General features: G+C 45.5%; 1 protein-coding gene and 2 non-coding genes across 3 annotated transcripts in view; 1 reads left to right on the top strand and 2 right to left on the bottom strand.

Moving 5' to 3' along the window:
- htr1fa (5-hydroxytryptamine (serotonin) receptor 1Fa) overlaps nt 1-7,188 on the bottom strand; it is a 30,098-nt gene extending 22,910 nt beyond the window's left edge. Inside the window, exon 1 of the mRNA XM_086144632.1 lies at nt 7,119-7,188. The gene's annotated coding sequence lies outside the window, so the exon portion shown is untranslated. The remainder of the gene's footprint in view (nt 1-7,118) is intronic.
- Nucleotides 2,176-2,248, top strand: trnak-uuu (transfer RNA lysine (anticodon UUU)). The gene has a single exon. It is a non-coding gene; the product is annotated as a tRNA-Lys (tRNA).
- Nucleotides 7,189-8,718: 1,530 nt separating the features above from the next.
- Nucleotides 8,719-8,791, bottom strand: trnak-uuu (transfer RNA lysine (anticodon UUU)). The gene has a single exon. It is a non-coding gene; the product is annotated as a tRNA-Lys (tRNA).
- Between the last annotated feature and the right edge of the window lie 4,776 nt (nt 8,792-13,567).

The following is a 13,567-nucleotide window of genomic DNA, read 5'->3' as shown; positions in this document are numbered from 1 at the left end:
TGTGTTTTAGATGACTCCTGAGGACCGTCAACTTCTTAAAATATTGCCATGATCCTTTGCTTTGGAAGAACTCGTTCCTGAATATGAGTTTTGAATAGAGACGCTGAAATGAGCAGCTAGCGGGTAATTCACCGTGTAGCTCAGACTGCCTTTGCTTGCTTGGGTGATTTATTGTTAATTGTAAAAGCGCCAACAACAAGGTACCAGCGCATTATGCAAGCGTTTACATTTGTGTTCGATAGAGGAAGACGGTGTATTGTCAAACCCCTTCCTGCCAAGTGGAAATATATTTGCAGACAGCCCCGCGAGGACCGAGGGTCATATTGACCTTCTGTAAATGGTCAACTTGACCGGAAATAATTTCGAGCAGAAGGCTGTCGATGCACTGGACGCACAACTCGGGGAATACGGATTTTGGGCGAGACCCTCCCGTTTACACAAGGGTGTAGAGCCCGACTGACGGCAGCGCACACAGTCCCTGTCTGCCTGCCAGGGGCTTCTCTCCTGATCAGATTTCAGATGAGAGAAAGGACATTTACAAGGATTCATGCGGAGCTCAGAGAAAATGGATGAAATAGGAAAGAAAGCCTCTGCAAAAGGCGTGACTGGATCACGGACAAAACCAAGATTAGACGAGAACTCTGCACACAAAACATGCAAACTGGCATTAGATACCAAGCACAAGTAGTTGCATTAAAAAGTCTTTGTTGGAAATCCAACCAGGGACGCCCTTAAGCGGTAAATAACGTGTGCACAGCATAGTATGTTGATATTGGAGAGATATAAGGAGAGACTTTTTTTTCAGATTGTGTTTATACTTTTACACTTCAGAGTTTATTTATTTACTTTTTACATGTATCTTAAGCTTGTCTTTTTATGTCCTTGTATGCCTGTGAAACAATTTCCCAAGCATGGGATCAGTGAAGTACATCGCATCTCATTTCTCATCTCATTGTCTCTCTACACAGAAGTCTAAACTATAAATATGGAGAAACCGGAAGCTACATCTCCTTTCAAGGCCCTGCACTCTCTTTTATAAAATAAACAACAACATAATGCAGGTAAATGCACGGAGTATATCCACTGGTGCAGTATATTCACAAGCTCATCAAGCTGTACAGAACTGAACAAACTGCCCGCAGGAATACAGATATATTTAACTTTTTTAGAGTAATTTAACCATCCCGGTTGCCAATCAGCGAGAGGCTGCAATATGCTGAAGAAAAATGAGGAGCCGATTGTCTGTTTTGAATTATGCAGTGAAATGGTGCAGGTGGATAATATTCTATCAGCAATAGCCTTGGAGAGTAAAGTCGTTTTTACCTCTCCGGAGGTCCGTGATGTATTTCTTGAGAAATGAAAGGCATCGTCCAGAAATAAGAGTAATTAAATCTTTGATGTTTTATGGAAAATAAATCCATTCTGAACCCTTTGCGTTCAAGCGAGTGGACCGCGCTCTCACGGAGGAGCAGCGATGGCTTCCCGAAGGAGCGGCCGGTCCCGTCACTCATTTCAAAACGATGCACGGCGAGGTATTAATGAAGCTTGGAAAACAAAGAAAACAAAGAAAGACAGCTGTAACTGTAGCGGCAGCGACGTGCACGAGGGCGACGGCTTTCTGTGCCTTAAGGTGCCTATCTAAAAGAGCTGGCCAAGCTTGTCTACTTACCAGCAACCCCCGAAAAACAACAACAGCAACAGAGGACTTTGCAGAGAGGTGGTCAATATGTGCGCCCTATCAGCCTCTGGATAAACCTTTAAAAGCCTCTGGAATTGGAGCTTGTGCAGGAGTTCTCCCAGAATCTAAGCAATAAAACAGAAACCTAGCGCCACTCCAAGAGCCGACGTGCGCACTTATATTTTCTGTTTTGGCATGGACTGGGAAACATGTCATCCAAGTTTGTGACATGAAGAGAACATTCACATCTTTATATACTGTTCTTTGCAAATGTCCCTTCACTTTCATTGCATATCCACATTTTTTGTTTCATTCATTCATTATCCGTATGGGTCACTCTGCACTCGGGGGCACGGGGGAGCTAGAACCAATCCCGGCTGTCATCGGGGGAGAAGCTTTCTCATCCATCTTGAGACCGCCGTTTATCTCCAGGCGGAGAAACTCGACTGAGGTCCCGGTCCTGTATTTTGTTTTTGGCGAATTAGCCTCTCCTCAGAGCCCGGATAGCTCAGTCGGTAGAGCATCAGACTTTTAATCTGAGGGTCCAGGGTTCAAGTCCCTGTTCGGGCGTGAATCCTTTAACATTTCGGTGAAAACACTCCTATTTGTTTGATGCTCGTCTACATCCTGATCACCTTCTATTCAATGTGAAGTTTATTCATTCATTCATTATATACATAGTTTATCGTGCACCCATGGTTCGTGGGATGGTGGAGCTCATCTCTGCCTGCATCGGGCGAGGTAGGTCTCCTTGGACCGGTCCACATATAGAGATGCAACCGTTCCTCCTCTCCATCACACGTCTAGACAACTTAGGGTCTCCACCGAATCTCCTGCAGGTTTTTGGAGCGGCAAAGAACCCGCAAGCGCCGCACGCAGACACGGCAAGAACATGAAGACTCCAGGGACCATCTTGCTGTGAGGCAGAAGCACCACCAGGCCCGCTCCGGGTTCCTTCTTCTTTTTGTTTATGTTGTTTCCTGAAGGTTGTGCTGCGTCAAGCCGATGTAAAGTTCACTAACTTTTATATATACGGGCCACATATGGAGACGTTACAACCATTCACCCTTCATTTACACATTTAGACAAATTAGGGCAGGGCTGTCAAACTCATTTTGGTCCGGGGTCACATTGGGCCTAATTTGATGTCAAGTGGGCCGGACCAGTAAAATCATAGCGCGATTACTTGGAAGTAACACTAAATCCGAATTTTTCCTTTGTTTTGGGTAAAGGAGAACAGGTAAATTATAAAAATCTTAAAATGTAATGAACTGGTCCTTTAAAAAAATACATGACGGACAACCCGAGATTCATTAAGAAAATTAAATGCAATTTCAAAAACACTTTGCCTAAGTTCTGTCTTCTCAGTTTTCCGTGCATTTTGTTGTATTTTTCACCATGGCGAGTCTCATAGTTGCAGCAAAACCTGCTGCATCCACACCAGGCATACAGGTTTTTCATTAACGTCAATGAACAACTAAAAACTGGTCAATTTTTTTTTTTTAAAACCCCTGATGTCCACTTTTCTCTTTTTTGACAAGGGCATCTTGCAGATGAGGGTGTCGGATCCATCAGAAAAGCAGGTAAATGTATAACAATTAGACAAAATGCCATTTAAAGACCCGAACGCCACATTGCTTCCATCTGCTGTAAGTTCTGAGTCATGTAGCATTGTGCCATGTAGCTAACAATGACTAAAACAGTGCTCCCGTGCAGACAATGACAGAACTGCATTTTTATCTTAAAAAAATAGTTCATGACTTTTTATGTATTTTCTCAGCCCGTGGGCCGTACATTTTACACCCCTGACTCAGGATCTCGAACGAACCTCCTGCCCGTTTTGGACTGGAAGCATGGAAAGAAACAGCTGTCCTTACTTGTATGAGCTGTGAGGACTCGTGCTCCTTCGGTTGTCTCTGTAATGCAGTACCACTGCCACCGTACACTTCATTTTTTGCCATATTAATGATGCTCTTTCTCTAAATTGCTCTCATGTTGTCACGCCACATTCAATTTTAATTTTGTTCCATCTGGTTTCATTGTGTCGAAACTGCACAGTTTTTTCCTCCCCTTCATACGAATCTCAGAAATATTCCTATAAAAATCGTTACGACTATAAAACCTGTAAATGTTGAGCGGCTGTGCCAAGATGGAAAACTGGGGAAAATCATTTTAAAAATGAATACACAGGTTTTCACTTTGTAATTGGCAGGCATTAAATCATAAATGGACTGCATTTGTATCTCCTCCTTCGACTCGGCCGGCCACCAGGGGCGCTTTGAGGTATTCAAATACCGTATCCGTTTTCGGTGACTTGCTCAAAGATGCCGCCGAAAACTTAGGGGGGGAGCCAGGCGTCGAACCCAGAACTCCTTCCAATACATTTTCTATCTCCAGATTTGTGCGGACAAAGCTTTAATGATGCTCGAAGCGAAATAAATTGTTCGCAGGCAAGGGACGGGATATGAGAAAATATGAATTCATCTTTCTCTATACGTCCAACAGCTACCAGCGCAGCCATGTATGGAAGAGATTGACTCCGCTGGAAAGCGATACAACCGCCGTCTCCAGGGGCTCGTGATAAAAATAAACACCATAATAGAATTATGTAAAGATTGCACAATGAGAAAGAGGGAGAAAATGCAGGATTCTGATATTGCCTCAGTTATTGGACTTGGTGTCAACAGGGGGAAGTTGATACATGCTAAAAGCCCACTTGGCAGGGCACTACAGGGTGCGCTACGCTAAACGCTCGCTGCTCTATGGCCTGATTTCATAACCAGAGATGAGGCGTCCCTGGTTTGACTCCGCTACTCATCACCGCTGCCCATTACAGTTCCCTCGGAGATAACACCCCCACTGTAATTACCACCGGCAAATGGCTTCCCTTGTCCGAAAGAAAACCTCCCCATTTCGGGACATTAAATGAGAGCTCTGTGAACGGCGGCCTCCTCTGGTGAGGAATTACTGCGTACCATGGTATGAAAAAGGTGGGGGAATATTCGGAAGGGCGAGCAGAATACACACAATAGTGACACACTCTCCCTCTCACACACACACACACACACACACACACACACACACACACACATATGCGGTATAAATCACAGTGCTGCCACGATGACTGGCAGAGCCGGTCAAACTTGCCTTGAAAGTTAGCAAATGCTAAGGATGGGCAGGAATTTGATGAAATCAATGCATTTGGATTTACACATCAATAATGGGGCACTTTTTTTCGTTACTAAGATGTAATCATATGCATGCATACATGCACACGCACGTACTGTTCATGTAAGTACACACACATACATATATATATATATATATATATATATATAAAATCCATCATTGAGGTTCTCACTGCTGCAAATGTGTGTTCCTGTGCATTGATTATTGACATCCAGAGTTCTTTTTCTCTTATGTTATTGATGTGGGTCATTTCTGGGTTGCCTTTGCCAGAACAAACTGGCAACAGAGGATTGGTCTTGTCTCCCGCGGTTAATTTTAGATTTCCAGTGGGTGTTTCCAGTGGCCATGGATCAAACATCACCACGGAAGTAGCGGGTGATGCTACGACCACCGATCGGTGTCGGTCAGAGGATATCAAAAGGAAATATCTGGTGGGTGCAGCCATTCTGAGCCAAGAATTAGCGACCATTGCTGCTCTGGATTTAGTTGCATCTTCTTCAGTAGCTACTGGCTAATCTCCGAGCGGAACTCGCCCCTCCTGAAGTAAACGATCGCGAAAAGCCCTTCATCCTCGAGATCTTTGGAAATTGGACTGAAGGGATGTGGAGCCAGACAGATGTGCAGATTGAGGTGAAATTTGATTTAGGCTCGCTCATCTGGTTGCCAGGCCAGGTCATTTGAGTTTCATGGTTCATTTTAGAGAGGATATACAACAATTGCATTGATGAGCAAACACTCATAGCTTCAGGTTCCGTGGGCTGCGGCTGAGGTTGTGGACTATGCTCAATAAAAAAAAAAAAAAAAAAAGGTCTGTTCATTGACTGCCAGCTAAAGCCTCTTTATGTTACTGCTGATTTGACTTAGGCTCATGCGTAGTTGAACTGCAACACAACCCGTGGCTTGGCGTGACACTCACAAGCAGCATGACGCCTCACCAAGGAGAAGAACCGCCCTGGGGATCTGGCTCGGACCTCCCGAAATGCATCCCATCCACACGCCGTTGCCTCTTCAAACCCGCACAGCAGTGTATCTGCCGGAGTCAAGGTCTCCGTTGAACTTTAACTAACATTTACAAGCGGGCGAAGACGCCGCGGAGACTGACAGGTCCCGGATAAATCCGTGCTAAATCATCTCAATGTGGCAGACCTTCTCATGTGCAGACACGTGCACGGGCAAGAGTGGAGGAAGTCACCCGTCTGATTCCCTCACTGCCTCTTTATCTCATCAACCCTAGTCCAACAGCAGATGAATCCTGCACAGATACTGTGACACACACACGCACACACACACACGCACACACACACACACACCACATGGAATTATCTCCCTCTCTCATTATACCGTGGCTCACACACCATCCTTTGAAATAACCGGCCATTGGATGTTGCAGGTTTGAGCTCACTAAGTGGAACTAATGGTCTAAGAGCAGTGACACCGCGGCGGTTTCCTAGGTTAATTCAACCATGTCTTCCCAGAACATGTTGCTTCCGTTTAATTAAGATTACACCAGACGTGGAGATAACTTTGGGAAATACAGGATGGGGTTATACTTAACAACACATCATGACCATAACATTCACCATTAACTTCGGCCACCCTCCTCCCAACCCCCCCCCCCCCCCCCCACCACCACCACCACCAATTCGGTGAGCTGGGTTTGAGATTGATCTGGGAAATGGTCAGTTGAAATTGAAATAAATAAATGAATAAACAAACAAACAAATAAATAAATAAATGCGTGAATAAAAAAAATAAATGAAATTAATTAAAACAAAAAAGGAAATTAAATTCGTGTCTCCTACAAACAAGCAAATTGGTTATTAGTTATGCAATCGGAAAATCCTCCCTCTGGTCATCACAACACAACAACCGCAGCCTTTGAGTTGGCAAACGTGAGGAATTCCGACACCTTTAACGAGCAGAGAAACAAAATATCAGACGCGGATGCACAGATTAACGTATGGGGTTTTTGTTGTTTCGTTGTTGATTTTTTTTTTTTTTTTTTTTTTAGGAGGGGGGTGGTAATTATGATTTTCGCTGACTTTTCAGTTGCGGGCAATGATTTGCACGACAATATTCCACGCTTGTGCATAGGTAAAAAAAAAATCCATTGCACACAAGGGAAAATAAAATTAACAACTTCTCAATTCCTGCAGCTGGACCGGAGGATCGCACTGCAACCTGTCTCTGCAGGCAATAAACGCGGCGTCGGGGGGGGGCGGAGGCGGAGGCGGAGGGGGTTCAAACTTACCGTGCGTCCGCGGCGGTGACCGGATCCGATCACCGAGAGGTGGGGTGGAAAAAAAAATCACTATCCTTGTGTTTGTTTTTTTTTTCTTTTTTTTTTTTTTTTTTTTTTTTTTTAGTCCGAGTCACGCCGTGGCGACGTTCACGCCGACACCCAGGCACCGTGTCGACTGGCGGCGGGGCGCGTACACGTGAGCGCCGCTCCTGGCCGTGCACTGCGCTCCAGGAGGGCGGTGGAAGTGCTGCTGCTGCTGCTGCTGCTGCTGCTGGTGGTCGTGGTGGTGCGCATCAGAAGGTGTGAAGCCTGGATGTGAGGAACATCAGCCCCTCCTGCAGGAGCATCTCTTCTCATCATGGGCAGCTGAGGTGGTGAAGAGCACTTGGAGGCAACATGGAGTAAAGTTAGAGGTGTTTGCACGTCTTCGTCTCTCCTCAAACCAGGGTGGTGAAGACAATATTTGTCTTCAAACCATCATCCCTCTCTCCCCTCGGGCTGGGAGGGGGATTGTGTCCGCTGTGCATGACGGCCCCTCGTCAGGAATGACGGACAGTAATTAGATTTCCATCCCCTGCACATTATTTCCAAAACGACTCTTGTTTTACGGTTCCTGCTTTAGCAATAATTGAATTGTTATTGAATGGAGTGCTGGATATGGAGATTGCGCGTCACCGCCGTGACATATTCCCTAGTAATATGCAGCGCCGGATGGGTGGGACGGATGTTTGTCCCGTCGTGAAGCGAAAGTGGGAAAGCACACCTTGTTTAAAGGGTGGAAAGTCACGGCGCCGCGTTCATTTTGACAATCTCTGCAGAGTTAATGAGAAGGTTTCGCCTCATCGGGAGCGACCCGCGGCCAAATGGCATCATTTCGGGGGTGGGGGAGACGGCGGCGGCGGAGTGAGTTGGCTCCTCCTGAGCCGGAGGTGTTGTGTGATATTTCCATCAGTCCTTCAACCCTTCCACCCCCTCTGATCCACTCCACACAAACCAGCCATCTGGAAGGCCGGTCCAGCGGGACGGCTTTGCAAAGGCTGCGTTTTATTTATTTATCCGTCTTTCACGCCTAGCATTGTATTGCCCACGTATAGAGGTGCTTTGGAATTATAGCTCTGTTTATTTGTCTGCGATGGGTTTTAGCTCGGTATTTTTAATGAGTGCAGACGCCAGTGGTGCTCTGAGCAAAACCAGAAGATGATAAAAGTTAGTGGACTTTACATCAGTCTGGCGCGGCGCAACCCTCAACAACAACATAAATAAAAAGCGGAAGGAACCCTGGTGGTGCTTCCGCATCACAGCAAGTAGGTGTCCGGTTGGATTCCTTCAGTCTCCATGTGTCCGGGTTCTCCAAAAACATGCAGGAAGTTCGTCGGAGACTCCAAGTTGTCGAGGTGTATGAGGGAGAGGGGGAACGGTTGCGAGCTCCACCACTTCCATGACTAGGAGTGCAGGATAAGCTGTGTAGATAATGAATAAATGAAGAAACCCCATACCGAACAGAAGGTGAGGAGTCTGTTTCAGAGAGCAGTAGGTAGACGAAGGTTTCGGAGCTTTTCTCCCATGTCGAGCCAAGATGAACTTTTTGGCTACAATGCTAAAGTTTTCCCGCCCGAACAGGGACTTGAACCCTGGACCCTCAGATTAAAAGTCTGATGCTCTACCGACTGAGCTATCCGGGCTCTATAGGTAGAAACAATTCACCGAATACAAATCAAGACCAGCCACTATCTCCAGATGAATGAGTACGTTTCATCCGGACAAGACGCAGATCCTTCACGGAGATCACTCGAGGACACCGTAACACCTCCTCAGCCTGGAGGCTCAAACCTCCGCTTCCCTTTTGTGTTGAAACAGCCTTGGTGCCGACAGAGGGGGGGGGGACGTCGGCAGATGTGCGTCTTCGCCATTCTGAGAGAATCCATGTTTGACAATGAGTCCACTGTTCGGCGTCTGCAGAAGGCGCAGACGCCTAGCGTTCAAAGTTTGTGAGCTGCGAGGCGAGTTGACAGAGTTGCTCATTAAATGTGGCTGAGATTTTAATGGCAAAGACCCGGGGGAGGCAGAGCTAATTGTGAGGACTTGAGGGGCGTGAGCTTCTCCCGAGTTCACGGAATTGAAATGGGTTTGAAGCAAAATCAGAGCAACTCGGACGGGTCTTCGCGTCCAACCGAGGCCTGAGCGGCGTTTGGATCGAGATGCGGAGGAAGGAAGGAGTCAAAGTCAACGCTGCCACATGTTCACACATCCAGAGCACTGAAATAGCGTTACTCTAAGACCAACGGTGGAAAAGCACAAAAAAATTATAAACAATTTGTCACAGAGAGCAAAGACCAACGCCAAGTTATGCTAAGGTAGACATTGTAAGGTTTGATTTCTAAAGTTACAGGAGCAGAGAAGTATGGCGAGAAAACGTGGGGTCTAAAACAGGCGTTAATCTCTGTTCAGAGATGGTTTAAGAGGACGGGGCCTCAGACACAGCCTTTCCTAAACATTAAACGCCGTACTGGATTCAATACCAAGACGGATTTGCACACACAGACAAACCAGTAAAGATCCACCACCAGAAGCAGCCCCAGGTAACCACCACATGAGCCTCAGTCCAAGTTTAAATCTTTTGTTTAGCTTCCCCTTTTCATATTCCAATCCAGGTAATCCTACAAAAGTTGCTCCTTTGTCCCCAACGCACGACACACCATTAACACAACAACTCCCTTAGATGTCTTTGGAGGTTCTCAGTCGTCCAGGTCGTGGGGAATTCTCTACTGAGGAAGCCTCTCGGATGAGGGCTGAAAAATCGCCAAGTCCAGTTGCCAAGACGAGAAGAATTTAACAAGAAATCCCGCCTAGATCTACTTTCTGCTGATCAACTCTTTCATTTACATAACAAGCCACCATTACCTTGAACCGCCAAAAACCCCGGCAGTTATATTCGGAAACTCCCCACAGGCCATCGGAAATGAAGAAGCCTCCGAGATGAGGGCTGAAACGTCTTCAACGTCTTCGTCTTGCCACGACAAGAAGATTTCCACAAGAGTTCACCACGACCCGGACGACTCGGAACCTCCACAGACATGTTAATGGAAGATGAGTGCAAACAGGTTGAATGTCGCCGTGGAGAAAAAGCCCGCCGACGTTTGCGGCGGAGGATCGATCCAGGCGAGCCGGGCAGCTCCGAGTCCGATCAAAATGGAAAGTCTCACCTTTCAAAAGAGAGAGGACGTGCCTCTCACCTGCGAGAGCCTGGAAGATGGTTCCACGGGCCGCAATGTAAATGCATTCACCTGAAGTCACGCTTTAAGTAACGCGGGTGAGATAAAAAGCACATTGGATAAGGGTGTGTTTAGAGGAGAGTCACGGAGAAACGTGGTGAGATGATGACACGGTCGACCACTGCGCGTGTCCTCCGCCATCTGGACTGGAGGAATACGGCCAGGGAAGAAAACACCGGCCGAATAAATCCCTCCAAATATGATGCCGCGCTTCCTTTTTACAATGTACCGTCATGTAGCGTTCATTTGCATTTCATATTCGACCTTCTGGGCTGCTTTATTTCCATATTCACAGCGCCGAAGCCTCCCAGTCGTGCAAATTGTTTTTGCGAAACCTCAAAAAGCATCTTTTATTATAACTTTTTTGCATAGTATAAAAAAAAAACAGCAAAAGGAAATCGAACACTCACTTAACACGCACCTGCGAGACAGCAGCCAGGGCACGCGGAGACAGCCTCACACACACACACACACACACACACACACACACGTGTTTGGAGAATCCTATAATGCTATGTTTCATTTAGGAAAGCCGGACAGCGAAAATGTGAATGAGAGGAGGATGAAGAACTGAATAGTCCAAAAGTATTTGTGCAGTGATGGATTCACCACATCTTCTAGAAAGGACACATTGTGTCCAGCCAGTTGGAGAGTCCTTTTTTTTTTTTTGTAATTCCATGTTGTTTGCTTTAAATCCATCTTTTTCACCGTTGTGCAGCATATTTTGGCAAAGTGTTTGTGTTTTAAACAGGCAATTGGAATAAGCGAGGCGGCGGCTCATGAAAGCGTGTCGTGCAGTGTGTGTGAGTGGGTCAAACAGGATCACACGGTGTGAGATGTGTGTGTGTGTGTGTGTTTGTCGTTCAACTGCGGAATTGCATTTCTTAATAACGACTGTTCAGTCTGAGCTCTGTTAGTTGTTGGTTACTTCTATGCGAGGTTTTGTGGATTCTTCGGCGTGGCTCGTCCGAATGAACCTTATTTAATAGAAGAGCGATATTATTTTTGCCTGAAGCTACGCTGAGAAACAAAACAAGCATCTGGACAGTTCCATTACTTATAGATGGAACATTGTCAATGTGTTCTATCTCATAATGGAGGCTGGGAATCTATTGGGATGGGGTGGCAAAATCATTTTGCTTTCAAAGGGATGATTTAACCAGTCACTTTGAGGCTGTAGGAGAACAGATACATCCACCCTTATCAAGCACGTTGGCTAATTGGATGTGCATAGCAACCTCCAAGCTCCGACGCGACCTGCTAAATGATTTATGTACTTGTCCAGATAATGCAGCTGATGACAGTGAGGAAGTGCCGCGGGACGTCAGAGTATTTATGGTGGTGATATCGGGAATACTAAGGACACAGGATTGCTGTGTCTTTCACCCAGGGATGAGATATGACAGGGACAGCAGGAACGTCAACAAGGTGTTCAGTGAAGAGGTGTGTGTGTGTGTGTGTGTGTGTGTGTGTGTGTGTGTGTGTGTGAGCTGAGAGATGCAGCGATCAAGGGTTGACGGTATTGACTGTGTTTTTCGGGCAAACTGTGACTTGGGGAAAACCAAAGAATAGAAATGAAGACAAAAGAACAGATGCAAATTGATTTCTGATTTGCATGACGGACACAAACTGAATGTTGTTTTTAAGTGCGGGAGGAACCTGGCATATTCCGACTTGGGGGCGGTGGCCTAATGGTGGCCATAATATGGCTAAATGTAGCTGCAGACCGCCATTTAAATTACAGGTACTTTGCCACAAAAACGTAAAAAAAGGATCATTAAAAAGAGGTCCTTCATGACACACGTCTCTTTATTTCTTTATTTATTTAATAAATCATTTACTTATTTATTTATCAAATTATTTATTTATTAACTACTCATTCATTTATTCAGTATCTTATCTTATTTATTATCTTATTCATCTATTTATTTATTTATGAAATCATTAATTCATTCATGAATTCCTTCATTAGAGTATCTATCTATTTATTGATTTATTTATTACTTTTTTATTTATGAGCTACTCTTTTATTTATTTAGTATCTTATCTTATTCATTATCTGATTGATTATCAATTCATTTTTTTATTTATTAAATCATTAATTTATTAATTAATTCTTTCATTAATGTATCTATCTATCTACTTGTATACTTATCTATTTATTTATCTACTTATTTAGGATTTATTTTATTAGCCTAGAATGAATTACATAAGCCATTTTGCAGATTTAAAGCAATTTGTCGTTAATTTCGATAGAACGTCTTAAAAAGGCTGCTCCAACATCCTCCTATTACCCACATCAAAAACGTGAATCAAAATCTATTCCTCATTGCATAATATCTCGGCACGTTGCGCATTCGCCTCCGTGCACGCCGTCCGTCCGCTGTCTGCCTCCCCTCTACCGTCAGCTGGATCTTGTGCAAGGCGTCCCCCTGGGTGCCGTTAATGTGGTGCAAATGATTACCATTAGAGACCGGTGACATTGGTGTTAGTCTTTAGCCCGGCCCTTGGGGGCCATCGCCTGCCGCCACCTCTATCTGTAACCCGCTGTGGCACGCCGATGTTGACGTAGAGGCCCAAATTTAGAATCCGGCCCACTCCCCACCGCCGGTGCCGCGCTCACCACGACACGTGCTGTAGGTCATGCTCCTGTTTTTTTGTGTTTAATCAGCCGGCAGCGCGGTCTGCAGCCCCCGGCCAATGAACTTTTCCACCTGTCACGCCGCGGCACGCTCTCCTCGCAGCTTCCCCCCCCCCCCCCCGCACAGGCCACTCGCCGCTTTGGGTTGTGACGGCGGGAGAGGGCGCCGGCGTCGGTGCTGTCAATGGAATCAGTTGAATGCAACGCTCTCAGGGAATCCTGTGAGGAGGAAATGGTGAGGGAAGGAGGGAGAAGCTTTACACAGCTTTACAATTTAGAACGGAAAAAAAAAAAGAACGTGTGGAAACTACAGGTAACTTTTGACGAAGGGTGATTGTCCACTTAGAAAGGCAGACAGGTTGCAGAGGGGGAAGGTGAAGGTGTCAGACTCCTCTTTATGGCGCGTTTTTCACATATAAACTGTGTCCGAAAGGACATTAAAATATTTGTTTTTTTTTTTTCCAAACAATTAATAATATATACTTCACTTGAAAAGTGAATAAATTCAAGTCAAGTTGTCACGACAAGAAGATTTCAAAAAGACG

The sequence above is a fragment of the Fistularia commersonii genome, chromosome 4, assembly GCF_037954325.1.
Source record: "Fistularia commersonii isolate RoL2024-O1a breed Wild chromosome 4, RoL_Fcom_v1.0, whole genome shotgun sequence".
In the NCBI taxonomy this organism is placed as follows: domain Eukaryota; kingdom Metazoa; phylum Chordata; class Actinopteri; order Syngnathiformes; family Fistulariidae; genus Fistularia; species Fistularia commersonii.
This window is presented reverse-complemented; position numbering and strand designations above follow the sequence as displayed.